Genomic DNA, 9,557 nt, shown 5'->3' with positions numbered 1-9,557 from the left:
GGCGCGGGGGGGGGGGGGGGGGGGGGGGGGTTGAGGAGCTTACATAGAGGTAGAGCGCCCGTAGGGGCTCGACAATTTTGAATGGAGGTAGAGAGCCCCTGGGGAGTCGACAGTCTTGTGTGGAGGTAGAGGCCCCAGGGGGTCGACGGCCTCGCAGGGAGGTAGAGAGCCCCTTGGGGGTCGATGACCTTGCATTTGCGTGTAGCGACCTATCTCATCCATTATTGAGGGTGGTTTTCTGGGCCAGCATATATCATTAGCCCCTACCCCTTGTCGATATTTTTCAGCAAGGGGTATCGATTTCCCTCATCGGTTTCTCTCTCTCTCTCTCTCTTTTTTTTTTTTTTTTTTAATTCGCCTAAGTAAGTCGAACAACATAATTTAAAATTGCTCACCTATTTTACTGTACAATTGGCATCCAACTAATGGGTCCTCACTTGGAGGGAAATTTCTCCCCAAAAACTTCATTGCTTATAAAAAGGGGATTGTCCCACACATGTGTCTCATTTTCACTCCTTCCCAACACCTTAGTTTTTCTCCTCCAAGGTAACTTTCTTTCCCCCGCTTTCCTCTTCCTTTTATTTTGGATAGAATCATGTACAAAACAATCATTTCTTCTTCTTCCAATGAAAGTAGTGACGAGGGGCCGATTGGTACCGTGAGAAATTCGACCGGTCGCGGACCAGCAAGGCAGGTCGCTCGACCGACAGTGCTGGTCGATCGACCAGCCTAGGGAGTGGTCGATCGACCAACCCCCCGCCGTCTAGTCCGTCTATGGCCTCTTCCCCTTCGTAGTTGGTCGATTGACCAACTCGGGGGGTGGTCGATCGACCAATCCCCCGCCGTCTAGTCCGTCTATGGCCTCTTCCCCTTCGTCCCGTGGATTTCCCTATGACACTGATGGTCGAACCCTTTCAATTGATTCTCAGGCTTTTATTACAAGTTCCCCGGTCGAACCCTTTCAATTGATTCTCAGGATTTTATTACAAGTTCCCCTAAGAGCCATCTTAGTTCTACTAAGTCTCCAAACAAGAACTTAGAAATCGAGCGGGATCCAGCTGGTGAGATTGTCCCCCTCGAGATCCCAAAAAGTTATAGTCTCTATAATTCGCCACTTAAGCTAGAAAAATGCCTCGGTAGGTACGATAGGGTCGACGATTATATCTATAGAGCCCCAGGTCCCAATGAAACACTCCCTGGGTCCGACCCGCGCGAGGTGGCCGTGTACAAGGACATTATGGATGGTGGTTTTTGATTCCCCATTCATCCTTTCTTGGTGTCAATTTTCAATGAGTTTCACCTTACCCCTAGTCAAATAAACCCCAATGCTTGGAGGAAGGTGCTGTATTTCTTGTATGTTTGCCTCAAGAGGAGAATTCCACTTTCCATAGACCTTTTCAGGTGTGTCTTCGAGATACACGAACTAGCCTAGTGCAATGCGTTTGTCTTTTTCACTATTAGGATCCCTTTGCTTTTTCCCAAGTTTAGAAATTCAAACAGTGGGTGGAAATCCCGGTTCTTCTTTGCTCGGCCTTCAGTGGGTCAGTTCCATTTCAATACCAATTGGCGGCATCCTCAGATTCGCCTTTTCAATAGCCAAGTGAAAATTACTTATCTTCTAAAAACTAAAATCCAGGAGTTAGTTGAGGTGCCCCCTCTCACACTTGACTTCAGACCGATCCTGACTATGAGGAACATGTTAATAGTAGGGATGAGTCGTCCTACTGGTAGGTTGTTCAGTTGGCTCGCTTTCTTATATTTTTTGTTTCTTTTTTTTTGTTTGGGCTGATGAGCTTGGGTATTTGCATATAGATATGGATTTTGACTTTGACTAGGTGCTGAAGACGTTATCGGGTAACGACGAGGGCGCTGCCCCCATTGATGGTAAGCTCTTACGATCCCCACTTTTCTTGTTTCATAATCTCACGTATTATCATTTTTTTGTAAACTTAACGGACCATATTTCACATGTGTAGGGATGGAGTTTGATTTGGAGGGGACGATGGATTCCATGCCTGACCAGGGGCATAGGAGTGATGTTGATCCATCCCCCATTCCCTTAAAAAGGAAGAAGACATGATAAGAGTGTAAAATACCATATTTTCCCCTCTTAACTATTGCATTCATGTAATTATATTATGCCAAAATGCACTCATTACTCTTAATTTTGGTTTAGGTTGCATTTTGGTGAAAAAGATGAAATTCGGAAGAAATAAGTGAAAAATGACCAAAGTAGAAGAGAACGAAAGTTCGAGGACTAAAGTGCAAATGATCCAAACTTGTGTCCAAGATTATGATGAAGATTCGAAAGTGTTAGAGGTCAAGTGGATGAGGAACGAAGTCAAAGGGATGAAATAACATCAAAGTTTGATCAATACATCAATTTCCAATCGAAAACCAACACACCAGTTTTTAGTCTCATGTTGGGACCCATTTTTGACATGGAAGATGATCGAATTGTGAGATGACTTCTGAATAAAAATTGTGACCCTTTGAGTTTGCTATCCAATGCAACTTGAATCACCTCAATTGGACATCAGGAAAGAAAGTTATGATTAAAACACTGAAAGCTGTCTCGCGAAACTATGCGGCCGCATGCCTTTCTACTATGCGGTCGCACACACCTATACCGAGAATTGAAGAGACTGAAAGTGCATAACCATGCGACCGCAATGACAATAACCATGCGGTCGCATAGTGTTTTTTTTGGCGGCCGAATCTCAGTTTCCTTATACGATTGAATCTCTTATGGTAACCTAATTTTCACGGGATATAAATGCCCAAAACCACCCAAAAACGAAGGGAGACGCCCCCAGACCTATTTGTTTCATCTTGGTGCTCAAGAAACTCCATGGAAAACTAAAGAACTCGGTGAAGCAACGAAGGAACTCATTGGATTTGGAGATTTCACGTCATAATTTCATGTAATTCGAACTCTCTTTGCTTAATAATTTCTAGATTTGGATTTTCTCGTTATGAATTAGTATTGAAATTTGTTTAACTTTTAATAAATTTCTCATGGATTCAGTCATACTTTTTCCATTGTTAAATTAAACTATTTGTTGAGTTTCAATTTAAATTACTTATTGTTGAGATTATTTTAACTTTTATCAAATCCTTCATAGATCTAGCCATGCTCTTTCTATCGAATGATTGAAATAACTGTTGAATTTTAATCTTAATATCACTTTATTGGCGGATTGATTACTGCCTTATGCCTGACGTATATGGTCGATTTTTGATCTTTTTCCAATAAAAATGTGCGAATGTGTTATAGAAAATCTAGATTCTAGAAACATAATTGGAATAAAATTGGACTTCACTGTTAAATCTTCCAATTAGAGAGTTGGGAAGAAAACCTCTAATTGAGTAAAAGTACATGAATTATTGACGTTGATCGATCCAATCCAATGGGGGAACTCCGACGCTTCACTAATTCGCATATTGATAATTAATTTTTATTTCAAGTGACAAATCATTCCCACATTTAATTACGAAAACCCTAGTTTGTTTGATCTTTTGAAATTTTTTCATCTCCCTGTGGATACGACACCCCAAAGCTATACTACAATCACCGCGTTATTCTTTGGGCGTAATCAAATTTTGGCGCTGTTGCCGGGGAGACGGTACAAGTAATCAAGGGATCGACCGAAAAAGGGTGACATCGTTCCCTTTCCTTCATTTTTATTTGATTTAATTTTTTTAGAGTTATTTTTATTTTATTTTCACATTTTCTTTGTTTTTTTTTGTTTTTTGTTTTTGTGTGTTTGATGAGCAGGGATCGAGACAATCAGGGGAGTTCTACTGGAGCACCTTATCCAGTGTTTGAATCTCAATATAACCCTTATTTTGCTACTGCATTAATTGCCACGAACACCTCAACACATAACACTATGTCTGATAGTGAACACGGCGATGCGCCTTATAGGACTTTGCATGATTATTTGCACTCCACACGTACATCCACACCATCATACATAATGTTTCCGCCCAATATGCCACGGATGGAACTAAAATCGGGAATGATTCAACTTCTTCCCACTTTTCATGGACTTGACAGTGAAAACCCATACATGCATATTAGGGAAATTGAGGAGGTAGTTGCAACCTTCCACAATCAACATGGTACAACGGATGCAGCCAGGTTAAAATTTTTCCCATTTTCACTTAAAGAGAGAGCAAAAACCTGGCTATATTCGTTGAGACCACGTTCAATTGGTACATGGGCTGAAATGACGCAAGCATTTTTTAATAAATACTTTCCCCACCATAAGACTAGCGCCCTTAAGAAGCAAATCTCATCTTTTACCCAAAAGGATAGTGAGACCCTATATCAGGCCTGGGAGAGATTTAAAGAACTACAAGCCCTTTGTCCTCATCATGGTTATGAGAGCTGGCGTATAGTTAGTTACTTTTATGAGGGATTAACACCTAGGGAACGTCAATTCGTAGAGATGATGTGTAACGGTGATTTCCTGCAAAAGGATCCGGATGAGGCCATAGAAGATCTAGACGATCTTGCTGAGAAAGCTCATACTTGGACAGGACCTAGCCCTACTGATAGTACCAATAGGTCACGAACCCCAGGAAACCCCACTAGTACAGGTATCTATCAACTTAGGGAAGAAGATAGTCTTAAGGCCAAAGTGGAAGCCCTTACTAAGGAATTTGAGACCTTGCGTGCTAAAGGCTCTAAACCCGCACAAACTGTTTCGCGTGTTGAATCTTTGGGACATTGTTTTGTGTGCGGTGGAGTAGATCACCTAGCCCAAGAGTGCACCACTTTAATTGAGATGAGAGGGGTTTATGAGGAACATTGTAATGCCTTAGGCATATATAGGAAGCCCTACTCTCCTTTCTCCGAATCCTATAACCCAGGGTGGCGCAATCATCCCAATCTCAGCTGGAAATCTGAAAACCAACAAACTACCCAATCAAATAGAACTTACAGTGCACCATCATATCAACCCACGCCCTCTAGGAACTCTTTAGAAGATACCTTACATGCATTCATAGAGGCACAAGGCAAGACCAATCAGAAGTTTGAGACTATGATTAACCAGGTAGTGGAGGAAAATAAGGAGATAAAAAATCATGTGTCTAAATTGACCAATGCCTTAACTGTGGGGGAACGTGGGAAATTTCCAGCACAAGCTCAACCTAATCCTAAGGGACAACATATGGCTCAAACCTCAGATTCAGGAGAGAGTAACCTTAAAGAAGCAAATGCCATCACCATCCGATCTGGGAAGGTTATAGAACCAATTTCAAAACCTAGGGAAAATGAAAAGGATTCTAGTGAGTTTGAAGAAAGTAGCCCTAGTGATGAGGCAGTAGGAAATCCATCGAGGGTACCTTTTCCACAAGCCCTTAAGCTTAGCCCAAAATCAGTCAATCAACACAATGAGATCCTAGAACACCTTAGGCAAGTAAAAATCAATCTTCCACTCTTGCATGTAATTTCACAAGTTCCTACATATGCGAAAGTCCTTAAGGACTTGTGCACTGTGAAGAGGAAACACATTGTCAAGAAGACTACCTTCTTGACCGAACAAGTGAGTGCTGTGATTGAACAAAGGATCCCACCGAAATATAAGGACCATGGCTGTCCAACTGTTTCCTGTGTCATTGGAAACCATGAGTTTGCACAAGCTCTCCTTGATCTGGGAGCCAGTGTTAATCTCATGCCCCATTCTATATACTTACTATTAGGTCTTGGTGAAATTAAACCCACTTCTGTGGTTCTACAACTAGCTGATAGATCCACTATAAGACCTAGGGGAGTAGTTGAAGATGTGTTGGTTCAAATTGATAAATTCTACTACCCCGTTGATTTCTTAGTCTTGGATGTGAAGGTTGATGTTAATGTTGATTCTAAAATTCCTATTATTCTTGGTAGACCTTTCCTCGCCACAGCTAACGCCCTTATAAATTGTAGGAATGGTCTAATGAAATTGTCTTTTGGGAATATGACTCTAGAAGTCAACATTTTTCACATTGCTAAGCAACCAGTGGAAAGTGATGAGTGCCACCACACACATATGATTGAGGCACTCACTCAGGAGGAGGCACTTGAGACTACGAATTCTGACCCCTTAAATCTTTTTCTTTTGAATTCTGCAATTCCAACAAGTGTTAATGATGAAGAATATGATAACATTTGTGCTATTTTTGCAAAATTTCAGGACTATGGGACATCGCCATGGCAACCCAAATTTGAAGAATTGCCAGAAAGGATGGGCGGCCAGCAACCATCAAACATTGAGAGCCCCAAACCATCTTTGAAACCGCTACCCCCAGGATTGAAACATGAATTCCTTGGACCAGGTGATACTTTTCCTGTAATTATTTCTTCAGAATTGGATGCATTACAATGTGAGCAACTTTTAAACATTCTGAGTGAACACAAATATGCATTAGGTTGGACCATAGCTGACATTAAGGGTATTAGTCCTCTAATTTGCTCATATAGGATTCATTTAGAAGAAGGAGCCACCCCTAAAAGAGACCCACAGCGTAGGCTAAACCTGACAATGAAAGAAGTTGTGAAAAATGAAGTGCTGAAACTGTTAGATGCAGGTATCATTTATCATATTGCAGATAGTAAATGGGTTAGTTCTACACAGGTAGTCCCTAAAAATTCTGGTTTCACAGTGGTAAAAAATGAAGTAGGTGCAATGGTCCCAACAAAAACAGTGACTGGATGGCGCATGTGCATTGATTATAGGAAGTTGAATGCTGCCACCCATAAGGACCACTTTCCCCTCCCCTTTTTAGACCAAATCCTGGAGCGTGTGGCTGGCCATCCTTTTTACTATTTTCTGGATGGCTACTCTGGTTATTATCAAATTGAAATAGTCTTAGAAGACCAAGAGAAGACCACATTTACTTGCCCATTTGGTACTTATGCATTTCGTAGGATGCCATTTGGACTTTGTAACGCCCCTGCCACATTCCAAAGATGCATGATAAGCATATTTACTGACATGATAGAGGAGTGCATGGAAGTTTTCATGGATGACTTGACAGTGTTTGGAGTCTCGTTTGATGCATGCCTATTTAACTTGAAGAGAGTCTTGACCCGGTGTGTGGAAAAAGGATTAGTTTTGAATTGGGAGAAATGTCATTTTATGGTTCCTTCAGGAATTGTCTTAGGACATGTAATTTCTTCTAAAGGAATAGAGGTCGACAAATAAAAAATTGAACTGATCTCCAAATTGCCTACACCTAAAACCGTCAAAGACATGAGATCATTTCTAGGTCACGCAGGTTTTTATAGGAGATTTATACAGAACTTTTCATCCATATCCAGACCCTTGTGTAACCTTCTAAGTAAAGAAGCCAATTTTGAATGGACCCCAGAATGCTAAGAGGCATTTAAAATACTGATTAACAAGCTCACTTCTGCACCGATCATGCAACCACCTGATTGGTCCCTACCGTTTGGAATTATGTGTGATGCTAGTGATTATGCGGTAGGTGCTGTACTGGGACAACGAAGAGAGGGTAAGCCTTTTGTCATTTACTACGCTAGTAGAACTCTTAACAATGCTCAGATGAACTATTCCACAACTGAAAAAGAGCTACTAGCTGTGGTCTTTGCACTCGACAAGTTTAGATCCTATTTAATAGGTTCTCCCATTACAATTTTCACAGACCATGCAGCCCTTAAGTACCTTCTTGCAAAGAAGGATACTAAGGCGCGATTAATACGGTGGATATTGCTTTTGCAGGAATTTGACATCACCATCAAGGACAAGAAAGGAGTGGAGAATGTCGTAGCAGACCAATTATCAAGACTAACCTTTGAAGACACTACAAATACCTTGCCAATAAGAGATGAATTCCCAGATGAAAATTTATTTTCTGTCTCTTCTTTACCATGGTTTGCTCACATTGTGTACTACTTGGCTGCAGGTGAAATCCCAAAGGAGTGGAGTACAAAGGATAAGAGGAAGTTTTTGGTTCAGGTACGTAATTTTTATTGGGATGACCCATGTTTGTTTAAGTACTGCCCCGACCAAATCTTAAGACATTGTGTCCCCAATGAAGAAATACCTAGCATACTTAGTTTCTGTCATACTCAAGCATGTGATGGCCATTTCTCTATAAAAAAGACTGCTGCAAAAATTCTACAATGTGGTTTTTATTGGCCTACCTTGTTCAAAGACACTAATACCTATTGTAGAACCTGTGAAAGATGTCAAAAATTAGGTGCCGTGTCTCGACGTAATATGATGCCTTTAAACCCCATTTTAGTGATAGAAGTGTTTGATTGTTGGGGGATTGACTTTATGGGCCCCTCTCCACCTTCTTTTGGTTATCTATACATTATTGGGGCGGTGGATTATGTGTCTAAATGGATAGAGGCGGTCGCTTGTAGAGCTAATGACAATAAAACGGCTATTAAATTCCTCAAAGAAAATGTCTTGTCTAGGTTTGGTACACCACGTGTCATTATTAGTGACAGAGGCAAACACTTTTGCAACCATTCATTCGAAGCACTAATGAAAAAATATGGAGTTATTCATAAAATCTCTACTACTTACCACCCCCAAACTAGTGGACAGGTAGAATTGGCTAATAGGGAAATTAAACAAATTTTGGAAAAAACGATGAATCCTAATCGTAAAGATTGGTCTTTAAGATTAAATGATGCACTTTGGGCTTATCGTACTGCTTTTAAGACTTCCCTAGGCATGTCACCATATAGACTTATTTTTGGAAAGCCTTGCCATTTACTTGTGGAGCTTGAACATCGAGCATATTGGGCTATTAAACATTTTAATTTCGACCTAGAGGAGGGAGGTAAGCTTAGGAAATTTCAGTTGGCTGAGTTAGAGGAGTTGAGAAATGAGGCCTATGAGAGTTCTAGAATCTACAAGGAAAAAATGAAAGCTTTTCATGATAAAAACATTTTGAGAAAAACTTTTGAACCAAATAAAAAAGTATACCTGTATGATTTTAGACTCCACAAGCATCCTGGAAAACTTCGTTCTAGGTGGATTGGTCCTTTTGTGGTACTACGAGTCTTTGAAAATGGAGCGGTTGAAATTGAGGATCCTAATGATGGTAGAGTGTTGAAAGTGAATGGACAGCGTCTCAAAATAGCTTTTGGGCAATCGGTACCTGCAGTGGAAGAAATTCCCCTTGCAGACCCTGTTTACCACCCTTAGCTTCACTTAGGTTCATCCTTCACTTTATTTTTCTGTATATTAGTTTTAGATTTTTCTTTTTAGTATGATTTGCATTCATTTTTTTTGGTTTATTTTTTTACTCCTTGCATTATCCATCCATTGAGTTCTTTCAGACTTCTCTTCCTTCGAACTTAAGTTAATTCACTGCAGCACTCAGGTGATACCTTTCCCCTTCTTTATTTTTGGAGACATGTTTATGCATTGAGGACAATGTAACTTTTAGTTGGGGGGAGGATACATTTTGTTTGTGAATTGCATTGCATGATAAATTGTGTGATCATGGAATTGTGAAAAAGTTTACATTTTTGCCTGGACTTCTGAGTTGTTGCATGTCTATGCCTATGTGCTTGAGTGACAAAA

The 9,557-nt window shown here is 40.5% G+C and overlaps 1 pseudogene; it reads left to right on the top strand.

Annotated features, from left to right (window-relative positions):
- Positions 1 to 425: 425 nt before the first annotated feature.
- LOC111381126 lies at positions 426 to 9,176 on the top strand (annotated as a pseudogene).
- Positions 9,177 to 9,557: the final 381 nt, after the last annotated feature.

This window comes from Olea europaea, unplaced genomic scaffold (assembly GCF_002742605.1).
Source record: "Olea europaea var. sylvestris unplaced genomic scaffold, O_europaea_v1 scaffold2260, whole genome shotgun sequence".
Lineage (NCBI taxonomy): Eukaryota > Viridiplantae > Streptophyta > Magnoliopsida > Lamiales > Oleaceae > Olea > Olea europaea.
Note: the sequence above shows the minus strand (reverse complement) of the source record. Positions and strands in the feature narration are given on the sequence as shown.